Here is a 25,769-nt window from a genome sequence, read left to right on the forward strand (position 1 = left end):
TGCTGGTGACTTAGACAAACGCCGGTCAACAACAGGGTATTTATTTACGCTTGCTAAAGGGCCGGTAAGTTGGAGGTCAACGCTTCAGTCAACGGTGGCTTTGTCTACTACAGAGGCTGAGTACATGGCAGTGACGGAAGCCTTTAAGGAAGCTATTTGGCTACATGGGTTCATTGAAGACTTGGGAATTGTTCAGAAGCACGTTGAGGTGTTTTGTGACAGTCAGAGTGCCATTTGTTTGGCAAAGAACCAGGTTCATCATGCCCGCACCAAGCACATTGATGTCCGTTTCCATTTCATCTGAGAAATTGTGAATGAAGGGGATATTCTGCTTCAAAAGATTGGTACTGCAGATAATCCGGCCGATATGCTCACAAAGGTAGTTTCTGGGATCAAGTTCCAACATTGTTTGGACTTGGTCAACATCTCTCGGAACTGAGCACCTTCGGGTGCATGGCAGTGTTGATCGATCACTATGTTGGATAAGAGAATCCTCGCCAAGGTGGAGATTGTTGAATATTGGCTACAGATTCTAGCCATGTGGTGGAAAGTGGCAGCCAGCTACATGGTGGGGAAGCCATGAGGCCATGTGAGTTGGCCATGAGGCCATGAGAAGCCATGTGAAGCTTCAATCTGTAAAGCCACCGAAAGCACAACAATGGGCTGGCAGCCAGCTCATTTCAAAGGGTTCCTCTTGCATTTGTAATCTCTATATATAGAGAAGCTAAGGAGAGTTGAGATACAGCTGAGATAACAGAGAGGTGTGAGCTTAGAGAGCAAACAGATAGAGAGAATTACAGAGAGTGTTGTAATTCTTACCATTTTGTTCAATATAGTGAATCCGCTGCCCGTGGACGTAGGCGACTTGCCAAACCACGTTAAATCTTGTGTGTTATTGCTTGTTTGAGTTCCCTGGTGTGCCCCCGATCCGCAACACCACTATCTCCCACAACTTGAACCAACAATACCAACTAGAAGCCTATAATCCAGGCCACGCTTGTAAAATTAATAATACTGACACAAAGTCTGAAAATCAACTAAATATAGTAAATAGACACCCAGTTACTACATACTTAGTTAAAGTCAATTTTTCATTTAGTTACCAATACTCAGACAATTATATCAAAAAAAAATTTTGACTATAATTATAAAATATATCACAAATGTTCTTTTACTATTTTATCAATATTAATCTCATCCAGGTAATCCAAAGAGACAAAATCAATTGCTATTTTTCAGTTTAATCCAAAACGTCCATTTAGCCCAAACAAACTAAAATCATCAAAAAAACACACTAAACAATCCAAATATTTCATATATGAATTTAAAGGTACGAAAATAACATATTAAAATCCATCAATTAGCAAAACTAGCAATCAAATACTAAATCACTTGACTCAAACAATTCTTTAAAATCAAACTGTGTTCCCCACCAAACAAACTAACCATAGTGATTTTTCTCAAATCTCTTACTTGTCGAATCTTACCATTTTATTCCCACTATATCAAAAGTCATGGTACAATTCCAATAAAATAATTTTAATCACATAGGATATAAGACAATAGCAAAACTAAATGAATAGACAAATTAGTAAGCTCATCACATCTAAAAATTCCAAGAAAAATACTGACTCTAATCTAGAATTTGCGATACTTCAACCTAATCACATTTAATGTCAAGCTACACAAATAGTTAATTTTTACTCGAAATTTCTACATTTATCAATTTTTTCAAAGTTAATTAGTCAACATGAGGTTTACATCAAAATCATAAAATTGACCAAGAGTACACATTTTATGGTTTGAAATTCAAAATCTCAAATTTCATATTTTTCATTTCCACAAAAATAAACAAACTATATATTAATATTCATCAAATGTCATGAATCATAACACCTTTAAAATATTTAATCCCCAAACACACTCTAATTTGAACATAACACCTTTAGAATGGATTATCAAGCCACAAACCCACCGATTGGGTGATTTTGTGGGTTTCTCGGCAACCCCTCTTCTTTCTTGGCCTTGCTTTTTTTTTCAAACCACACTAACTAATTTTCAAGGGAATTAACTAAGATGCTATGTACATATCCAAAAAGATGCTATTCTTCGTCAACAAGATTGATACAAAATAAAAGTAATAATAATTTACAATGCCCATGTGGGCTTGTACTCTCGGCAGAGATGCATGGGAAAGATGCTATTCTTCGTCAACGAGATTTATGCAAAATAAAAATAATAATAATTTAAAATTCTGCTATAACGGTTAACTGATCCAATGATCAATTCGTGAACTTTATAAAATTAAATACTCCTCCTTTTATTCTGAAAGTTTTATCCAATATACTAGATTCATATAGGAATAGTATATAAAAATTTTATAATTTTCTGAGATAGGAAACTCTTTTAAAAATAATCATATAGATAAGGTCTCTGACTCAAGAGATAAAAACTTCAACCCAAACTTGCATATTAGATTAAAAAGTTTATTTCAATCCTCTTAAACCATTCTACAATGGATTTTTAAAATTAAATTAATCACTAACCACATGGCCCATCAAACCATTCAATTAATTTCTATAATGATTTAAAATAAATAATTTATGAGTCATTACACCTTGGGTAAATGGATTACTTGTGACTCTCTTATTATCATAATTAGAACCTCCTTGATTTACATTAGTGTATTGATTGGTGTGGTATCGTGATGGTAGAGTAAGATTGAACCAAAAATCTTGATTTGAATGATCCTCCTTTGAATAGTCATCACTCTTTTATCATTTATGAGGCCCCCTCTGTTTCTTTTACGGCTGATGCAGATAAACACTCATTACATTTATCTTTTTCCCCTGCATCTCGATCCACCATGTCCTGGTCGTCCCCTGTTACGTCATCCTTTCTGCTCAACTCCTCATTCCCTGTATGATCATCTTCATCTTCATCTTCCTCATTGCCTCTCCCACCATTTTTTGACAGTTGATCTACTTCATCTTGAGCAATAGATCCAACGACCTCATTCTCCATGCAAAAACTTGTGCAATGACATGGCTTAATTGCTACTGGTAGCTCTTCACACACTCTAACTAGGAACATGCTTCCATTACATTCAACATTAATTACCGTATTGATGAACTCCATTCTGGTAGTAATTATTCGTACCTTCCCACACTGGAGAGAATTTTGGCTACTAATATCGTTGTCAAATTGAACAACCTCACCCCACAACTTACCAATATCTCTGAATGTATTAACACTTCACAAATTGAATGGTACACCTACACATGTAAGCCACACACACCTTTCTTGTTCAATGTACTTACCTTTCTCCTAATCTATGATAGAATCACACCATTCTAGGATCCACTCTTCTAGCTTGAATCATGCCTCCCTTTTACGCTGCTGTGATTTGAAAGTTAGCACAGCTAGCCTTCCTCCTCCATCTCTGACTCTTACTTCCTCCATACCTCGTCTACCAACCTCCTTTTTAAACTCATTAAAGGAAAGAAAAGATTTCAGCTTCACTATTACACTGTCATAAAGCGACCCATTTCCAACTTCGAAGGCCTTTACAACCAACTTCGGCTTCTCATTACTGCCACCAATCTGTACTACTTCTGCAAAAGATCTTCTACCTACACTATCCAGCCTTCTTTGCCCAAGACTCCTCTGTGGGCGCTGCATCATCCTACCATCTCCTCTGTTTGCCATTACATGTTGCTTATACTCTCCTTTTTTGAACTCTGCTTTCTTCACTTTCAGGGCCTTATTATTTCACCATAGGCCATCAGCCTTCAGCACTGCCATTTCAGTAGCAACCTTGCAATCATATCTCACAAAACCAAACATTGACCCCGTCGCTTTTCATCTTTTTGACGGGATAAAGGCATCCTTAACTACACTAAACTTGTTAAACAGAGTAAACAGACTCTTTAGAGTCATTGAGTTTGGGATCTCATCCACAAAGATAGTGAACAAGCCATTTTCCACTGATCTATTGCCTTGGTTAGCCACTCGTCTTCTTCTTAGCACTGGGTTCCAACCTCCTGCCTCCATTAAGAATTTCTCACCTGTTTTCAGGGAAACTCATACTTAAGGCCATCCCAACCCATTTGTCAGTCCAAAATAGAGTTCTGTTCCCATTCCCTAGCACAATCTGGGACACTTGTTAGCAAAAACTATTAAGATCATGCTTCATAATTTTGTATTGATGATGCAGATTGAGATTTAAAAATATTATATATTTTTATTTTATATTTCAAAATTAATATTTAGTTCGGCATATTTAATTTATTATAAAATAGTATAGATTTATTTAATTTCTTAATTTGATTTGATGCAATTTTCCTATTCTATTAGCTTTGACTTTTATTTCTTATTTTATTAGTTTTTTGTTCTCCAAGAAATAGGTTAACTCTAAAGTTGTGAGCCTGAGGCTTATGAGAGTTGAAGTTAATATTTGATTAATAAAAATATAGAGTTTTCTCAATATTATTAGTTCGTAGAGAGAATATCTCTAATTTAAATTTGTTCGTGGTTTGATCTTTTTGTTTGCTCTTGTTATCTATACGCTTTGCTGTATCAGTTGATATCAGAGCATAGGCTCGATTCTGACCATGGCACGACAAAAAATATGTGGTAGTCAATATGATGTTGTTTAAGAGAGGTACGAGAGAAATGATGTGGCACGAGATGCCCGAATAGAGGAGTGATTTCGACGTTTAAAACGCCTTGAAAGGATGCTTACCTTGTTGGAGCGTTTCGAGGCCATAGACGTTTGTTGCAACTATAAACCAAATCCATGACTTGTGGAGAAGGAGGATGTATTTATGTCAAGGATGAAGATGAGAACCCGTTTGGAGCGTACAGACCACAAAGAAGGCATCTCATGGAGAACAGTGCATCCAATCAATGGGAGTCGGGCTTTAAACTTGACATACCAGAATTCAAAGGTTGTTTACAACCAAAAAAATTTTTGGATTGGGTTGCTACAATAGAAGGTGAAGCCGATGAAATATTTTCAGATACAAAATCTTCATCACTACAGTTACACATTGATTGGGATTCACCTCCAAAATACTATGACTATTCGGATGAGGAGGAGGTTGAAGTTAAGAAAGACGAGATTGTTGAAATCAGTTCAACAAAAGAAATTGGTGAAGTGTTTAATAACGCCGAATAAATACTCAAAGTTTCAAACAAAAGCATGTTTGATGACATATTTGATGGTAAAGTTGAGCATAAGGAGACCCATGAAATTTTTGTGGAAAGAAACAATGACATGATGAATGACCCTTGTAAACATTACGGTGTACTTACTGTGCAGGTTCTTACTAACCAAAGCTGTTAGATTTAATGTATAAAGAGAGAAATAATAAATTGTATGTATTCAATTGATGTTGATTTTATGTACATGGTTGGTCTCCTTTATATAGGAGATGTGAGTGGAGAGTAGGTGTAGTGGAGTAGGTGGAGTAGGTGGAGTTGTGTAGTGGAGTAGGTAAAGTGGAGTAGTTTTAACAGCCCCCCGCAAACTCAAGGAGGAGAGACACAAATCAACTTGAGTTTGGAAAGAGTAACAAAATAAGAAAATAGACTAATACATAAAATAAAAGAGGATAGGAGACACTGTATGGTCATGTCAGACCGTTGGTGAAGACACTGTATGGTTGTGTCAGACCGTTGTAGGAGCTAACCGGAATCAATGTCGGGACAGTTTAGGGGGTCATGCCGGACCGTTGTAGAAGCTAACCGGAATCAATGTCGGGACAGTTTATGGGGTCATGCCGGACCGTTGGAGAAGCTAACCGGAATCAATGTCGGGACAGTTTATGGGGTCATGTCGGACCGTTGTAGAAGACACTGTATGAGTGTGTATATAGGCTGACCAAAAGATATACATGTAGATATATATCGAGCCCTCAAAAGGCGCGCCCTCAAAAGGTGCGCCCACTGCATCAAAAGCCGTGCCCGACAGAAATCATCGAGCGGCGAGCCATCAAAAGTCGCGCCAGACACGCGGCGATGCACGTGATCGACAGAGCGCGTGTCGTCCTCGTCGTCATTGTCTTTATAAACCAAAGCGAAGCCTGAGGCTTGGAAGCATAACAAACCAGTTGAAGCCTCTTCGTTCTCTATAACATCTGAAACAGCTGTAACATCTGAAACATAACACTCTGTAACATCTGAAACACTCAGTAACCCATAACATGGCCTTGTCTTCCCGTGGTCTGCTCACTCTCTTTCCAGACCTTAACGAGTCCACAAGAGAGATAACTGGTGCGGTTGCCCTTGAACCTCAACCAAGCGCCCCTGAGTTTGCTCCGTTGACCTTTCCTATGCGGTCTATGGAGCAAATAATGGCAGCGCTATCAGATATTGAGGCCAATCAGTATACATTGAAGTCATGCGTAGAGACCATGACGGCAGTCACAAACTTGTCGCACCGGCTTCAGAGTAGGACAAATGAGGTGCAGCAGTTAAACGCCCAACTGGCTCTGCTCCAGCGCATGTATAAGGATGCGCGAGCAGAAATATGTGTACTAAAGGCGGAAAACAAGGAGCTGAAGCGGAAGGCCACCATTATGTTCCGATTCGGAGGTCCGCCATATGCTGCAGTGGAGGAGCAAGGGGGAGTGAACGGGCTCAGCGGCGCGGGAAACACAGAGGCAGCACCGTCAAGGGCCGCCCAGGACGGAGGCAAGAAGAAAAGACCGGCGGAAGAGGCGAAGAAGTGAGGTCGGTGGGTGGCCGTCTGCAGAAAAGAAAACAAATCTTTTGTTGTTGTGGGTGTTGGATTTGTGTTGTTGTGTTTTTTTTTTTTTTTTTTTTTTTGAATAAATTGTTGTGTTTTGTTTTGATGAAATTGTTTTTTTTTTTTTTGTGGAATGAAATAAAAGAAAATTTTGAAAAATCAAAAGTGGTTGGAATGTTTTTGGTGTTATTTTGTGTTGTTGTTTTGTTTAATAATAAAAATAAAATAAAATAAAAAAATAGATAAAAAAAAAAAAAAAAATTGGATGGGTTATTTGATAAAGATCGGTGTGAGGTGGATGACGAAGGGAACATGAATGTTTCAAAATAATGTTGGGGGTAGTGCAAAAAATATATTAGTGTAAAGTGGGTATTTGAAAGAGATTAAAAGTGGTTGGAGAAAATAAATAAAAATAATTGATTTTGAAATCAAACGGAGGAGAGAGAGGGGACAAACCCATGGGATAAAGTGGAGAGAGAGGGTGTTGAGTTTGGAAAGAAAGAGATAAAAAGTGGAGCATCTCTGCTATGCTACCCCATCATCAGTCTCACACAACAAAGGAGGAGAGAGAAAGAGCCCCTGTGATTTGCCATTTTGTCATGATTTTTTTTTTTTTTTTTTTTTTGTCAAGAAGCAGAGATCCAAGGCCAGATCTACAATCTCTTTCCCAATAGTATAATGGCCTCTGGCAAAGTTGTTGGCGGCGTCTTCCTTGCCGCTGATGACTTGCTCAGGGTGGAACAATTGGCGGTAGGTTCCGGTTCTGACCTCGTCGATGACAGTGGGTTCCAGATCTACGAACACAGCGCGAGGGATGTGCTTTCCGGCGCCAGTTTCACTGAAGAAGGTGTTGAAGGCATCGTCACCACCACCGACGGTCTTGTCGTTGGGCATTTGGCCATCAAGCTGGATACCATGTTCGAGACAGTAAAGCTCCCAGCAGGCGTTTCTGACCTGGATACCGGCTTAGCCGATGTGGATCGAAATGCACTCTCTCATTTTCGATGGGTGTGGTGGGTTGTTGAAACTATTTACTGGTAATGTAGAGGGCGAGAGAGAGAGACCATGTATGTATATCTTTGTTACCCCATGAGAGTGGTTGATCTTTGTATGTAGAGAAGTCGTCTCTGGTGGCGGCGAACTGGAAGCTATATGTATTGATAGAGATGACAGCGGAATAGGTTGAGGTCCGGCGAGCGGCTAAGGTGAGGTTGCCTCCCGCCGGTGAAGCGAAAATACTAGGTTCTAAACCCGCTCTGATACCATGTTAGATTTAATGTATAAAGAGAGAAATACAGAGAAAATAAATTGTATGTATTCAATTGATGTTGATTTTATGTACATGGTTGGTCTCCTTTATATAGGAGATGTGGGTGGAGAGTAGGTGTAGTGAAGTAGGTGGAGTTGTGTAGTGGAGTAGGTGAAGTGGAGTAGTTTTAACAAAAGCAAAATAGAGGATCTGGACTATTGGAATTCTCTTCACATGGAAGGACGCCATGCATCACATGGTGACAATCCTTTTTACATATCTCTTGAACCAAGGAAGGAAGTATGCTGGTTTACTTGGGAAAATCAATGGATGATTACTCAAAGATTGTTCTATTTTACAAGTTTGTGGGCATCATTAATCGAGTTTTAAAAAAATTAATTTTAGATACAAGACTAATGCAGACAAGTGTAGACGAGTCAAATTGTTTCAAGTCCTAGAAACTCGAGGACGAGTTTTTTCAAACGGAGGAGAATGATATGGATTGAGATTTAAAAATATTATATATATTTATTTTATATTTTAGAATTAATATTTAATTAGGCATATTTAATTTAGTGTAGAATAGAATAGATTTATTTAGTTTCTTAATTTGATTTGATGCAATTTTCCTATTCTATTAGTATTTCTTATTTTATTAGTTTATTATTCTCCAAGAAATAGGTTAATTATAAATAAAGTTATAACTGTCAGGGCTATGGGAGTTAAAGTTAATATTTGATTAATAAAAATAAAGAGTTTTCTCAATATTATTCATTCGTAAAGAGAGCATCTCTAGTTTGAATTTGTTCATGGTTTGATCTTGTTGTTTGCTGTTCTTCTTGATACGCTTCCCTGCATCAATTGATCAAGCTTAATTAATGTGATTTAAACTTTTTTTTTTTTTTTTTTGGGTTGGAGCTATGCTTTGGCCACTAAATCTCTTCTAAAAGGAGGTCAAGGGTTCCACTATTAAGTGTTTGCAAGGAGAGTGTGTAAGTTCAACTCCCACTAAGTATTAATCTAATAATTAATCATTGACTTTTGTCGATCAAAACATAAATAAATAAATAAAAATTAGGTGGAGTTATGCAGGGGTGTAATCTGGTTTTTTATTGTTCTCATGTTCTGTTTTTTGTTCTTTAGGCTTTTGATTGGCTTCTCACCAATCCTTTGACTTGGTGCTTGCACATGTTTGAGTTTATCTTTCGGTGCCAATCTAGTTGAGATTAGATTGCTTTTCAATGATATTTTAAGCACTAATCCCCGTTCTAATTATGTTTATTTTGAATTTCATCAATAATCTTTTTTCACTGACAAAAGAAAATGTCTTAGACATTAAAAAACATGAAGAACATAAACTTTTCTCCTATTTCAAAATATTTTAACTTTTTAAATATTATTTCCAAACCACTTTTCACACGAATCTTAACAATGCTCCAACGACAATAATTAACATTTACCTGACCTAACACGGATAAAAAGGCAGCAGCATATGTGCATCCATGAAGAAGGGCTGAATTTTTTTCAATTTGAAACTGAATCATACATCCAGTACAACACTTTTGTTTGATCAGCAAAAAGAATACTTTATTGATGATATGAAAAATATAAAAAGTATAACATACATCAAAAAAGCAAGGGGAATGCTATAAGCATCATAACTAGACTACCGATCCGAATTACGTTGGCACCGAAAGTTAGCACAATCATATTCTAGCAACCCCAGGTTGATGAGAAACCAACCAAGACAGCAAAAGAAGAAAACAAAAACAACATAGACACTCCCAATTATCAATAGCAGCCAAGGCCCCTAACCATTAGCTAGCACATCCACCTGACATCAACTGATAGCCAAACTTCTGCTGCAAACACAAGCCTTGATCTGATGAAGATTAGTGACATTATCCTGCACTGAATACTGCATCCCCTTTATATTAGATTTACTCCAAAGTGCTACCCTCACTTTCACCAATTCCGATAGTTCATTCCAATCAACTGATAGTTCAGTTCATGACATTGTGTCTAATCTCCACCAGATCAGGTTGTCTTTTTGAGGTTCCAGTTGTGCAGTGGTGGTTTGAGCTTTTGTGTCCTTGGCTTGTGGCCTTTGCCTCTTGTTGGTTCCTTACCAACTCTGTGGCTTGTGCTAGCATCTGTTACGGTTTCTCTCTTGGTGTCCACCTCGTTGGGATCAAGTTGTAGTCCCGCGATGCTTTAGCTCTTTCCTTTCTCCTTTATTGATGTATCCACATACTTTGTATGCTCCATGGCATCAATAAAGTTTTTTGCTGATAAAAAAAAAAAAACTGATTTACCACTTAAAAGACATTCATTCGTTGCTTTCCATATTGACCACATGACTGCTAGAGGTACTACTTTCCACATTTTAAGAACCACCTTAATAAATTTGATTCCTGCCCACCAATGCAATAGATCCTCAACTGAACCAGGCAAAACCCACATCAAATCCCAGCACTTCATCATATCAGTCCAAACTTTCCAAGCTAAAGGGCAAAACAGCATAATACGATGGACTGACTCCTCTGTTTTACAAAATAAGCACAAAGAATTTGATTCCTCATTTAACACTCCAAATCTCTTCATAACATTGCAGTTTTAAGTCTACCTCTCCATCCTAACCACCCACAAAATTTTACCTTGGGTGGAGCAACATTTTTCCACAATTCATTAGTTACCCTGACAGCAGGGCCTTTTGAAGACACTCAACAACTCCATGCTGCTGCTACTGTGAATGATCCTTCTGGATTTGCCACCCATTTACACGAATCCTCAGACTCCATAGAAAGGCTAGGTGCTTCCCTTAGCAATTCATGTAGCCTTAGGACCTCTAGCAGTACAACATTTATAGTAGTTTATTATATTGATCAACCTAACTAGAGTTAATTCTAAACTATGTGTTAATCCTAACCAATTCCAGTTGTAACAAAATTGGTTACAGCTCTTAGGCAATGGGTATTACTCCTCTGAGGTTGTGCACCACATGACCTGATGCATCCTACTTTGTAGACTGAAGTCATAGCTAGATCTGTAGCTTTCTCTGCAGCTAAATCATCTTTAGCTAAGTCCTTATCAATCCACAACTATGTGAGCATTCATCAGAATGTGACGAACAATTAAAATGATAATAATAAATAAATTATAACATGAGAATTACAAAACCAACAAAATAAAATAAATAAATAAAAGATGGTTCCATGCATTTAAAACAAAAGCAAAGATTCCATGGAATTAAATGTGCGTAGACAACACACACACACACAAAACTTCAATGCTAATCAACTACTAGACTCTATCTAATGAATTGGTTAATATCAATAAGCCTGGCAATGCGAAAACAAAACATAAAATGAGACCAAAAAAATAATTGATGGACATGATTTTTCAAAAATTAGTCCCACCAAAAAAAAAATTCAAATCCTTTTTATGCATATATATTCTCTTTGTCCTGCCTTGTGTTTGGTTTGTGCACTGCACTGGATTAACTTGCAGCATCCAAAGATAAAATCACCATAGTGACACTGACATTGGCATTGAAGGACTACCTGCGACATTGCTGAGTTGATGATTGTCCAAGCTCGGAAGAGGATCCCCCTTGCTGAGTTGATTCTTCTTCTATATGCGTTGGCATGATCGGTCTGAATGAGCCAATTGACATAGAACTAGAATTCAAACTTGTTGGCTGATGAGGCACAGTGAAATTTTGGAAGCAAGCATCTGTATGAGGAGTTTGAAGGAGTTCATTTTCGAAAGGTAATTCAATGTCAGGGAGGCAAGCATAAGCATCTGTGAAATCAGGCATTTTAAGTTCTGGGAGGCAAGCATAAGAATCTGTGAAATCAGGCATTTTGAGTTCAGGGAGGCAAGCATAAGAGTCTGTGAAATCAGGCATTTTGAGTTCTGGGAGGCAAGCATAAGAATCTGTGAAATCAGGCATTTTGAGTTCATCTAGCGAAGGCAATTGAAAGAAGTCACTGCATGTGTTAATAAATTGACTTGAATATCCCATGCTATTATAATCCAAATTCATTTCTGCGACATTGTTGTTATTATTAACACATGGAGTCTTTTCTTCTGACAATGTTGCTGCTACAGGATAATTATCTAGCTCGGACTGATCTAGTTGCTTGACTTTGTTCGAATTCTTAGGTTTCTTATAAACCCTGCATAAAACCCAATCATCCAACTGCAAGAATAGAGAATAGATTGCTTTAATACAAGAAACAACAGTAGTTATGAAAGTTTAGTAGAGATGGAAAAAGCTTATACCCTCATATCATTTGCATTCTTTGGCTGTCTGGAATCTGCATTTAATGTAAACTCATGCATCATCCAATCAGTCTTGTCACCGTTTGGTGGCTTGCCTAGATAGAAAACCAACGACTTCTTGTATCCAAGGACGATTTTGCCTAACTTGACTGGCTTATCTGCTCCTGTGGCCTTCCAGTAACCATCACCAGCCACTCGGTTCGGTCGGTTTCCCTTGGGATACTTTCGATCCCTCGGTGTGAAGAAGTACCACTCCCTCTCCCCTAATGGCTTGCACCTTTCTGTTAATTAATTGATTAGCAAACTGCACACCTTTTTTTTTTCTTTTGATTAGCAAAAAAGAGAACATTTATTGATAAAAATTAGCATCAAGATATATCAATAAAGAAAAGAAAGGCAAGTGCTAAAAGCATCACAATCAAACTAAACAATCCCAACTAGGTTGGTACCGAAAAGTAAGTCTAATTATTTGTAAGCACAATATTAAGAGTTGGTGAGAGACTAACCGAAACAACCAAAGCAGAAACAAAACAAAGAAACAACAACCCAAAATAGCCACAAAATACCCTAGTAGTAGCAGCCACAAAGTACACATCCCTGCCTTAAAATGAGCAATATTTCGAATTAACAATTAATGTTAAGTTGAGAAGACATACGAAGACAGTTTAGAAATTTATTTTAAAGAAAAAATTAAGATATATAACTCATATCTTTTTTGGGTGAATAAATATAACTCATATCACTACAATAAAAAGTATCAATTTCAAATGATTAAAATTTCTTCATGTTTTCATACATTCTTTAGAAGCCATGCACCATCCATCCTAATTGTTTTCCATAAGTGTATATAGGTTTAGATTCAAATGCAAGAACCAAGGCAAACACTAATGAGAGGAAAAAAAGGTTGCTCTTATTATTAATTGGAGGCAAAACGACTAAGAAAAATCTGCATGTAAGAAAGCCAAAGAAACAAGTAGAAAAGATAAAAAGAAAAGAAATTGGACAAAAGATGGCTAGACAACCCCCTATATGGTTTTGGATAAACCGTTAATTATAGAAGTGAAATGATGGTAATACCGTTAAATCCTAAGTATTTTTTGTTAATTTTTTTCTCTCCTCTCTTATACACACATAATTTATAATTTCTAACATTAATTCAATTAAATCACAATTAATCATAAATTCTCAAACATTTGTTGTAATTCCTAAATTTTAAATCTAATTTTCATTTAATTAAATTTTAAATCATAATTAATCCTAAACCTTAATTATTTATTGTAATTCCGAGCTTTTTAATTCAATTATATTTTAGATCATAATTAATCATAAATCCTTAAATTTTAATCTAATTGTAATTTAATTATATTTTAGACCAATCCTTAATTATTATTTATTTTATATTTTAATTTATATTTTAAATCACTTCTTAATTTTGTTTTATATTTTATTTATTGAGTTAATATTACTTTATTATTTTAGAAAACCAAGTTCACTCTAAAAGATAATGTGTGTAATACATTTTTCAAATTGATGACATTTTAGTCCAAAATTATATTTAAACCATAAAGTGCTCCAATCTCAAAGAGGAGCAATTTTACCCAAAGAAATATTAGCATGGCCATTAAAACCCAAGAACATTACACAATGCTTTCAGCAAAACGTTAAGGCATAAAAGCAACGGCAAATAAAATAATTGAAACATGTAATTGAACCAAAAACAAGAAGAAGCAAAGAACAAGAAAACAAAATCAACAACAACCATTTAATTCATCATAGGACATGATGCTTTTCCAAAACCAAAGTTTTTCTTGCATCTTTTTCAAAAGCCAACGTAAGAACTAAAGTAAATGAATCAAAACAAGTAGAGATGATAGAACCTTTTCAAAAAATTCATATAGAACATGATGTTTTTCAAAACCCTTGAACAAAATATCTCAGTTTCGCATCTTTTTTACCTTACAACACAAAAACTAAAACTAACTATATAGAAACCTATATGGATCAAAATATTCTTTGTTGAACCTTTTTACCTTCTTGTTGTTTTGCATCAAAATTATAATTTACAAAAAATAAATAAATAAGAAACCTATATGGATCAAAACCAACAACCAAACCCTAAACCAAATTCTTGAAGTCTTGCATTAATTCTTTTTCCGAAGAGCCTTTAGTAGTAAAGGCTACAAAACCATTGACCTAATAATACTAGCACAAATAAACTAAAAAAAAAAAAAAGAGGAGACAAAACAAGAAGAGAGAAAGAGAAGAAAACCTGTAAAATAATCAGGATTATGCATATAAAGATTGGTTTCGATGATATCGTCATGTGGTAATGGCTGATTGAGGACCTTCTGCATCAGGTAATCGCCGATGAGCTCGAGGTCGGAGGGACAGAACCTATACCCTGGTGGGACAGAATCACGATTGAATTTTTTGTTGTTGTTGGCATTGTCGCTCAAAGTTTGCTTTTCTTCTTTTTTTTCTTGTTCTTGCAGTTGATTTGTAGGGATACCGATGTTGTGGATTCTTCTAACAGTGGCCTCCACTTGTTCATCAAACTCCATTGTTGGTCTCTTTCAAGAACACGACTCTTCTTCACTCACTCTTCAAGAAGGAACAAATAATAATAACTCAAAGAAATAGTAATAAAAACTGACTTCTCAACAGCGTGGACTCTCTCTGTCTCTCTCTCTGTCTCTGTCTCTGTCTCTCTCTCTCTCCCCCTCTCTCTCTTTATATATCTAGGGATGTAGAGTTCTAGTTGGAAACAAAACGTAAAATAAATAATATATAACAGATAGATGTTATACATATTTTTTGATTGGCTGATGTATGATATATATAGATATATTTTTTGATCGGCTGATGTATATCTTCTGTCCATTTTCTATCTATCTATATACTATTAATATCTATATATATATCGTATATATATTACTATGTGAAGGCACGTAAGGTTGTTGGTAGTTTTAATAGGTTTTGAGTTTTTTCAAAATATTCCTTTAAGAGTTATTTAAAACAAAAAAAAATTATAAAATGAGGCTTGAGCATGATCTTGGGTCTAAGAAATAACATATTATCATTTCAGCAATACGTAACATATATATTTTAAATTAAAATTAAAATTAATATTTTACACACACTGATCGAGTGGGCACACTCCCACTAATATATATATATATATAATGGATAACAGATAGATAAACATGATTTAAGAGAATAACCTTAGGGCTGTCCCCCCCTAAGGTTTCATTTTTTTATTGGTTGGCCTGAAAAAACAGAATCAAGTCAGCAGAATTTATGCATAGAATTGGCATTTTAGATGCTAGTGTTTCCACCTTTTGCCCCTTCTGTAGTTCTGAATCTGAATCTGCTGTCCATGTTTTGCTCCTTTGCCTATTTTCTTGGTTGATTTGGTCTTCTATAATTCACGATTAGGGGCTTTCTTGGTGCATACAAGGTTGAGTGGATGGTTTTCTCCAATGGTGGATGGGTGGCAATTTCAAGAACATTGATAGGTTAATTTGGAGAGCTATCCCCCTTATTGTTCTTTGGTCACTTTGGAAACACAAGAACGAATGCGTTTTTGCAGAGGTCAACCCAACTTCTCTGGCCTGAGTGAAACTATCAAAATCAAAGCAGCACTTTGGCTGAAAGCATCTATTAAGGACCTTCCCTACTCAGGTAATGATTTAATTTTCAATTGGAGACAAATCAGGGGTTGTCTTTGATTCCACAGATGGGCTTTACAAATCAGTTGCTGCTACTGATCTATCTCTGAGCTGGTTTGTGCTACTAATGTGTTCAGTGTGCTGCTTCAATGCACTGCTAATGTGTTCTATGGCTGCATCTTTTGGGCTGGTATGTGCTGGTTTTTGCTGAGTTTTGTAGGACTGGATTGCTTAGCAGTGGCTAAATCTTGAGGACTTATAAAAATCAGAGCAGCACTTTGGCTGAAAGCATCTATTAAGACCTTCCCTACTCTGTTGATGATTTAATTTTCAATTGGTGACAAATCAGGGATTATTTTTGATTCTATGGCTGGGCTTTACAAATCAGTTGCTGCTACTGATCTATCTCTAGGCTGATTTGTGCTGCTAATGTGTTCAGTGTGCTGCTTCAATGTACTGCTATTATGTGCTGTGGCTGCTAGTGTGTTGTTTTTGCTGAGTTTTTCTTTACTTCGGCAGAGGAATGTTTGCTGGTTTTTCTATCATACTTTGGCAGAGGAATGCTTGCTGCTAATTTGTTCTGGTGGTTATTGCTCACCAAAGGAATGCTTGTTTTGTTTTTCTTTTCTTTGGCTCTGTTTGCTGGTCTCTCACCAACTAGGAGGTTGGAGCTTGAACTAGCTCCAAGCTCCTCTTTATTGATGTATTTTGTCATACTTTATATGTGTTTCATCAATAAAGCCTTCTTTATGCCAATCAAAAAAAAAAAATTAAGAGAATAAAAAATCTTAACGATTGATAACCCATACCGGGTTAGATTTTTTTGAACTTGATAGAAGGCCCAAGGGGTCCACTATGTTTTAATGATCCAAATTGTTCATTTTGAAAAATCCTCAATGCATATTATTCATACAAAAAATTAAATAAATGTGATAATTGTAACATTTTTATTTTTAATTTCTCTCAAAAAATAGATGACTAATATGTTTTTTCAAATATACAATTCATTTTTTGAAAAAAAAAAAAAGCAAAAAAATTTACTTTCTTCTTGCACACATCTGAATTGTATATTTTAAAAAATCAATGATCAAATATTTATTAGATTAAAATTTGACATGATATTGCTATCGTTTCAAATTTGACACAACGAATAATACGACATTATTGATAACATTTTTTGTAAGCCAAATGTTAACAACTCTAGTCAATGCCATTGTCGAAGTTGTTATAACAAGGAATGTGTCTCTCTCCAGTTCATAAAGTGGATTTGACCGTATTGTTGGGCTTGCGAGACTCACCACGGCTACTGTTTTGAAAATTTGAATCGTTCAATATATAGAGCTCGTCGAGTACTTTATCTCTGCAAAAAATCAAGTTGATCAGAACACATTTTTTTTTATTAACAATTTATTTTAAAATTATATTTACCATTGACAAAAATATGTTCTAATTAAGAGCTATCGATATCCGGTTAATGTAATTTTTTACGTAGAAGAAATACTCGATGAGATTTATAAATTAAACGGTTTAAATCATCAAAACGGAACTCATAGTGGGTCCTACATGCCCAACAGTATGATCTAGTCCACTTTGTGAAATAGAGAGAAACTCATCCCTATAACAATTAGGGCGCACATAATACCTAGAAAACTCAAGATTTGAGCTAATCCAACCTATATAAGTTGGGTTAGTTTGGGTTGAATTGGTTCAATTGTCTCAATATGTTGGTTTGATTTTGGATCTTAAAATTATCAACCCAGTAAGATTGAAAACCCAAGACCCTTATATATATTACATTAAATTTTATGTATATCGTTGACATCTTTTCATACAATATAGTTGGTTTCGCATTTAGGTCTTGTTTAGGAACAGATTATTTGAGTAATTTTTTAACTTTTTGACTAAAATATGAGGTAAAAAAAAATTAGTATATTTGGGGTGATTTTTTGGTTTTTTAAGAAAAGATATACAAAAAGTAGAGAGAAAATAAAATTTTTGACTTTTTTATATAAGTTATAAGTTTTTTGACTTTTTTAATAACTTTTTGACAAAAATATTAACTTGACAAATGAGACCTAAGTAGAGAGAAAAAAAAAAAAAAAAAAAGAACAAAATCGATCCGCAAACGTATCCCACAAACCCTAATAAAATACAAGAAATGTGTATACGTACTTAAAGTCAAACGTTTGGGTGTCGTTTGGTAACACTTACGTTTTCAGTTTTTTGTTTATATTTACAAAAATTTAAAAAACTCAAAAAAAACTTGTTTGGTAAAATTTTTGATTTATAAATCAGTGGTCTCAGTTTATAAATTTGGCTAAAAAATGAAAACACAAAAAATGTGTTTCCATTTTGAGTTTTGAGTTTTTTTTTTTTTACCACCCAACACTAGCCACCACCTGCTATCATTTTCCACCATCGTCTTCCGCCACCACCACCTACCACCCATTCCCCACCACCACCTGCCACCACCACCTACCACCCACCTACCACCACCAGCCACCACCCACCGCCGCTACCAGCCACCACCAGCTACCACCCACCTGTCACCCACTCGCCGCCACCACTACCACCACCACCCACCACTCACCTGCCATCCACCTGCTACCACCCACCACCCGCCACTACCATCCACCGCCCGCCACTACCACCACCCGCCACCTACTTGCCACCACCACTCACCAGCCACCTGCCACTAGCCATCACCACCAGCCACCCGCCACCCACCCGCCGCCACCACCACCATCACCCACCCGCCACCCACTTGCCGCCGCCACTACCCACTTGCTACCACCTACCACCCGCCACCGTCACCCACCCACCCACTACCACCACCACCCGCTACCTACCCGCCACCACCCACCACCACCGCCATTCACCACCCACCTGCCACCACCACCCACCACCTGCCACGACCGCCACGACCACCCACTCGCTACCACCCACCACCCGCCACCGTCACCCACCCATCCACCATCACCACCCACCACCCACCACCCACCCACCCACCATCACCACCTACCACTCACCCGCTACCACCCGCCACCACCCGCCATCCGCCACCCACTTGCCACCACCACCCGCCACTGCCACCCACTCGCTACCACCCACTACTCGCCACCGTCATCCACCCACCACCACCACCCGCCACCTACCCGCCACCACTACCCACCCGCCATCCACCTGCCACCACCACCACCACCATCCACTCGCTACCACCCACCACTCGCCACTGTCACCCACCCACCCACCACCGTCACCCACCCACCCGCCCGCCACCACCTACCACCACCAGCTACCCACCACCCACCGTCACCACTTTTCACCACCGTGTTCCGCCGCCACTTGCCACCACTTGTCATTTCTCACTCTTTTTTATATTTTTAAATTTTTTTAAATATTTTGTCAATTACCAAACACGTTTGTAGTTTATGTTTTTCTAAAAATAAACAAAAAATAAACAAAAACCAGTTTATAAAATTTTTGTAAATATAAACTGAAAACGTAAACGTTACCAAACAAATAATATACATTATCACTTTATAAATTTATTTTTTAAATATAGTGACGTGTAAAAGAAATAAGTAACTCCTTATTAAAGAAGAAATGAGAGAAAAAATTATTTTAGATATTTTAAGAAATTGTCACAGTTTGAAAAAAAAAAATTTAACTTTTGAACTAGAATAACATTATATTACTATTTAAATAATGATTAAAAATGGCAAATTTATTTAATAGCAGTCCAAGAAAAAAGGTCGGGGATATGACACATGGGTGTGGATTTTACATTTATATGAGATATTTGATCATTTATTTGATAAAAAATTTGAAATTTATAATATTTTATATTAAAAAAATAATGTTAGAATTACTAAATTTTTTATTAAATAAATGAATAAATATCACGTATAGACGTGGGGGTGTAAAGGAAAGCTTGACAAAATATAATAAATAGCATGAAAGACCGCGTGAGGATCCTCTGAAGTGAAAACCTAAAATCATCGCCTAGAGTGGTCCATGGAATGGTTGAAATTAACCTCATTTTTCTAAGTAATTTGAAGAAAAAAAAAAAAAAAAAAAGCTTTGGTTCAAAACGTCAAGGGTTCTGCAAATATGAAGCATTAGAGAGGGAGTGAAGGGCTGAGAGGAGGAGCCCCTCCCACCCCCGACGCGCCACTGCCGCCGCCGCCGCTGCCACGCCATACTCCAACAGATTGAAACTTTTTCATTTGGGAAGGCAAGCAAAAGCAAAGCGAGAGAGATAGGTAAGCTTTAAAAGCTCCTGTCACATACTCTTTGATTTTGCTTTTTATATTGTCATTTTGATGATCTGAAGAAAAGTGAAAATAAGAGAGAAAAATGAGTTATATTTCCATGATTGCTCCAGTTGCTTCGAAACTATTGGATTTCATATTCCCTCCCATCACCAATCAATTTGGTTATCTGTTTCACTACAATAAAAATGTGAAAAACATCAGAGAATTACATGAGAAATTGCAAGATAAGAGATCTAGGGTTGAAGGAGGGTATGTAGCCAAAAGAAATGGGGAACTCATTGAATCAGATGTTGAGAGGTGGCTGACTGAAGTAGGTGAGATTGTTGAGAAATTGGGAAAATTCTTGGAAGATGATGCTATTGAGGAGAAAAGGAGCTGCTTCAAAAATTAAGCGGCCGCGGCACGTCGGGGGTGGGAAGGGTTTCTCCCTCCTCTCAGCCTCTCTCTCTCTCTCTCTATCTCTATCTCTAATGCTTCATATTTGCAGAAACTTTTGAACAAAAGCTGAATTTTTTTTTTTCTTTCTTTTCGAATTACTCACCAAAACGACGTCGTTTTGGTGAGGTTTAATTTCAGCCGTTGGATGGATCACTCTAGGAGATGACTTCAGGATTTTCACTTTAGAGGATCCTGACGCAGAAAGACCGGCCTAATGCTACCCGGGTCATGTGTAAAGGGAAGGTTGACAAGATATAATAAATAGCATGAAAGACCGGCCTAATGCTACCCAAGTCATTTCCATGCTCTTGATGATTGTATAGAGTTCGTTAGGATCACAGCAACAATTTCTTGGAGAAGAGCGATCTAGAGAGAGAGAGGAAACATCATGTTTCAAGCTTAAATTCAAACTTTAGTTCAAGGTCCCATACTCATTAATTAGTTCTTTAGAGATTGTTTAATTGGATTGAGAAAGTTTCAAGATTCAGGCTTTGAAAACCACCCAACAATTTTCTTGGATAATCTTGAGAGAGAGAAAGATATGTGCCCTGAGGAAGAAATGAAAATGGAGGAGGAGGAAGGGTTGTTCAGTTGGCTACCGGAAGACATTGTCCTCCACATCTTGAACAAAATCTCCAATGTCAAATGGCTGTGTCGCTGCTCTGTCCTCTCGAAGCTCTTCGCTTCCCTAATCCCTCAAGTTCAAACCGTGTCTGTTTCAAGCTCATGTTGGACATAGAATTCCAATTCCAAACCCAAAACCAAATCCAATTTGTTGACCTCACTGTCTCTGGAATTTCCTGTTCTCAGTTACCTTGAAAAACTTGAAGGAATTCGGTCTCTGCATATAGAGGTTCCCGACGGGAGGATTGTTGATGAATCCTGCACCTTTAAATGGGGTGTGATGTTTGGCCAAAAACTCGAAACCATTTCCTTTCTCTGCTCACCACGTAATCTACATCCAATAACAACTGAATTCGATCAAGAAATAGTGGCAACTAGTACAAAAGCCGAGGCGATAAGAGTATCAAATAAATTGAGAATGTTTTGCCTAAGAGCTGCAGCAGAAAGAGAAGCACTATTGAAGCTGGTGGTCCGTGACCAGCCCATGGGTGAGAGCATTGTGATAACTGATTCAGGCAAAAAAAAAGGGCAGTCAAGCTTCGCTTGGATGGTGACAGCCTTGTGAAGTTCAAGGAGTGTTCTCTGAATTTCAAGACATCAGCTCTGTCACTGCAGAAATATGGACTGATGTTTATGAAAAGGATGAAGGTATGTCATGTGCCTCTGCTACGCCTTCCGGTGTCTGGGTATTCCATGGATGGGGCCTGCCTTTTCTTGTTGAAATTGCCTAATGTTCATGATGATGATGATAATGGTGATGAGGAGGAGGAGGAGCAAGAGGCAGAGACAGAGGAAGAGGAGGAGGAGGAGGAGGAGGAGGAGGACAACCACCATCTTGACTTTAAGGCCATATTGGCTGCTTTTCAGGAGGAGGTGGAGGACAACAACAACAACAAACACTATGACCGTGAAGCCATATTGGCTCTTTTGAAGAGAAAGAGGAGGGTGCTCTTAGGTAAGCCCTGATGGAGATTTTGGCAATATCTGCCTGGAAATGGATCTGAGTTAAGTCTTTGTTTTTGTGGTGTGTGAGTTAGTGTTAGACTGAAATCATTCAGCTGCTAAGTCAAAAGAAGATATATGAATCCCAATAGAATGAATTAGTCATGGAACCCATAACATTTCTAGTTAGTTAGATGGTACATACATTTGAATCACCAATGTCAAAAAGAAGATGGCTTTCTTTACATCATCATTAGATACAATAAAAGTGCAGTGACTACTAATATTCAGGTGTGCACAAAACAAAACAAAATTGATTTGTTTATAGAACCAATATTGCTTATTTGCTTCATTTATGTCATTCTTTAATTATCATGTGATTTTTTACTTCACCAGTCTCTTTTTTGTATGCAAAAAGGCAAAGCCTTTAAAGACAATGGTTGCTGGTTGCTCACCACAAAAAAAAATAAATAAATAAATAATTGCTGTATTGTTCTTCAGGCAGAGCTGCATGAGGATTAACTCATTTTTAGCATCTTAGCTAATCAATCAGTTGCACATTAATTATTACATCAGCAAGGACATTGAGAGGATTTTGTGAGATTTAAAAAAAATCAACATGAAATTCACAGGATGTTGGGGATATATATATATATATATATTAGTAGCTTGGGGTAGCTTGGGTTTAGTAGGAGCAATCACTTAATGAAGAATTTTAATTTGAAAAAATCTTCATGGAAATTTCATAAATAAATATAATAAATATAGAGGAAAAAAAAAACATTAATTTAAAAATGAAATTGAGATCACAGTGATTTTTGGTCTTCTTCACAATGATTTAAGATGAAAATACAGAAAACTTGTTTCTGTTTGGTAGTTTAAAAATACTGTTTCCTCCTTTCATTTTCGTTTCATTTTCCCTCTCTCATATACCTTTAATTTTCATTTCAATTTTGATTTCATCCCTTGCTAAAAAAGAGTTCTATCTATATTCCATTCAACATCAGAATTTCCAACTATTATGTTTATAATGTTTATAAAATGTAACCTTCAAATCAGAATATGAATCAAGCAGACAGAATTAGGTGGAATGCTTCTCCCTCAGGTGAGTTCAGTGTCTCTTCAGCTTATAATTGGTCTGATTCTTCTCCTTATGGGTCTTTTATGAAAATTCTTGATTTGTTATAGAATAATGTAACCTCCCCTAAAGTTCAATTCATTGTATGGTTTGTTAGATCATGGAAAGGGAAATGAAAACCTTTGTGTTTTTACGACGAATTGGAGTGTTGAATGGAAGTGCTAATACAGTCTGTTTATTCTGTAAATCTGATATTGAAAGTGTTAACCATCTGTTGTTGCTATGTCCAATTGTTTGGGGGGTGTGGTCTGCAATAGTGAAATGGTGGGGGATCCAATGGGCAATGTCCGGTTCGGTGGAAGGAGTTCTTCATTGGTGGTCTGGATTCAAATGGAAGAAGCTCAAAGGAAAGATCGGGAGAGCCATTCCTCTTACAATCTTTTGGTCAATTTGAAAACATATGAATGATTGTGTGTTTAATGATACTCAACCAGACATGGAGGAACTATGTGATCTTGTGAAGACAAGAATTAACTTGTTTGGTGAAATTTAATTCATTAGGGTTGTTCCATTCAGTAAATGATTTCATTTCTAATTTGGAGCAGATTAGGTTTAGTGAAAGCAGGGGCACATGTTTATTTAAACGGACTGGATAAAAGAGTATTACAATAATGTAAAGAAATGTTAATTCTAAGATAAATAGTCTCTGGATTAGTTGACTAAAAATTATGTGTATTTTACTATAAATCTCACATTTACTTTTCTAACCAAACGATGAACTACTTGTTATACCCAGAGTAGTGTGTGTGTAAATTAAATGTAGAAATTAAATAAACAATAAAATAAATAATTCAGAAAAATAATTATATAAATTATTTCCTGAATTAAAAGCTTATAGAAAATAATGTCGAGGCTTGTGTTGGACACAATCTCCTTAAAGTAAATTTCTCCCTCGCTCCGATGCTTTGAGTTTTACCGGCGTCTACTTTTCAGGATGCAACGACTAACACTTAAATTTGCAGCACTACAAATTCAAGCTTGGTGAACCAAAACTCTGTTGTAACTCTCTCTTTTTCTTCCTAAAATATAAATGTAGAAGTAGATGTAAGAGCATAGGAAGAACAGAAGAAGAAAGACGAAATTCTAAGGAAAAAATTGAATAAAATGAATTGCTAGAAGCAGCCTTTATATAGGCAGATTGGTGGCTGTTCGAACAGGTGCCAACAGATAGGCAACTGTTCGAATAGATTTCAACAGATAGAAAATTTGTTTGAACTGTTTGGACAATTCCAGATTTGTCCGGGAAGGATTCAACAGGTTCAAACCTGTTCGGGTGGGTTAGGAACTGTTTGGGTGAAGGAAAAAATTTTGGACCAATTTTATTTTGAATTTTGAAACCAAAATAAAAAATAAATAAATAAATTACAAATATTTTTGGTTCAAAAAGATATGTATTGAACCAGACAAGCCCAACCTAACCTCACACCATGCATTCGCACCCATAACCTTACATTTCCACAAACTTGGGTACCCCTTGAAGCCTATCCCAAGTATCCCAAGCTAAGGTATATAAACCCTTTCAAAACCTTAAGCCTTTTCAATGTGGAACAAGCACATTTCACAAATGTGTAGGAAACCCACCTAAATCCAATTCCACGAACCCGAAAATGCGCGTTGAATTCTCATTCATCCGAAAATGGTTTTGAGCCACCAAATACATGATTTTATTCACTATGCAGCATTAAATATGAACCCAATTAGAAACGTTAAAAATAACACTTGAGTCTCACCTTAATTAATGCTCAAAGTTAGCAAAAAATAAGGTTATACAAAAATCATTTTCCAACAATCCCCCACATGAATGGAATTCACGATAACGGACATGCAACAAAATGTAGACGAAGAAATAATACATTAAGAAGATACACCACATCGAGATAGGTAGCTTTTGGCTTTGAACCTCCTCTAGTGAAAAGCCTATCGGACTTACTAGCTAACCAGTGGACGCGGTGCCTTGAACTGTTCAGTTGTTTGTGTAAGCCAAAACAATAGACTACACATAGTGTATCTACAGACACAATTTGGTTCTTACAGTTGTGTTTATTTTGGCCTTGAACAACGCCTGATAATTCATGAGTGCTCTTAGAGAATTTAGCCTTCTCAATTCTCACAAAACTGGCCAGTTCATTTTCATATAAGTGACTTCTTATTAAGAGTATCCTGCTATACCCCACTTGGATGTCCAAGCTATAAGAATCATTAATGTTGTGTTTGGTTGGGGAATTTGGAGAGGGATTTGGAAAGAGAAAGTGAAAAGGTGTAGCATGATTTATTCATATTTCACCTACCTTTTCTATTTCTCTTTCCAAATCCCTTCCCAAATCCCTCAACCAAACACAGCATACAAGCAAAGCTTATCTTACTAACGTTGCAGGTGTCACTCTTCTTATCATAG

General features: G+C 36.8%; 1 long non-coding RNA gene across 2 annotated transcripts; it reads left to right on the forward strand.

Annotated features, from left to right (window-relative positions):
- Positions 1-20,084: 20,084 nt before the first annotated feature.
- On the forward strand, positions 20,085-24,014 carry LOC145814257 (uncharacterized). 2 transcript variants are annotated; one of them, XR_014357602.1, is made up of 3 exons: positions 20,085-20,220; positions 23,296-23,341; positions 23,472-24,014. It is a non-coding gene; the product is annotated as an uncharacterized LOC145814257 (long non-coding RNA). The 2 variants fall into 2 exon arrangements; XR_014357601.1 differs by having other exon boundaries at positions 23,296-24,014.
- Positions 24,015-25,769: the final 1,755 nt, after the last annotated feature.

Source organism: Camellia sinensis, unplaced genomic scaffold (genome assembly GCF_055761805.1).
Source record: "Camellia sinensis isolate YWXY unplaced genomic scaffold, ASM5576180v1 Unanchor1, whole genome shotgun sequence".
Lineage (NCBI taxonomy): Eukaryota > Viridiplantae > Streptophyta > Magnoliopsida > Ericales > Theaceae > Camellia > Camellia sinensis.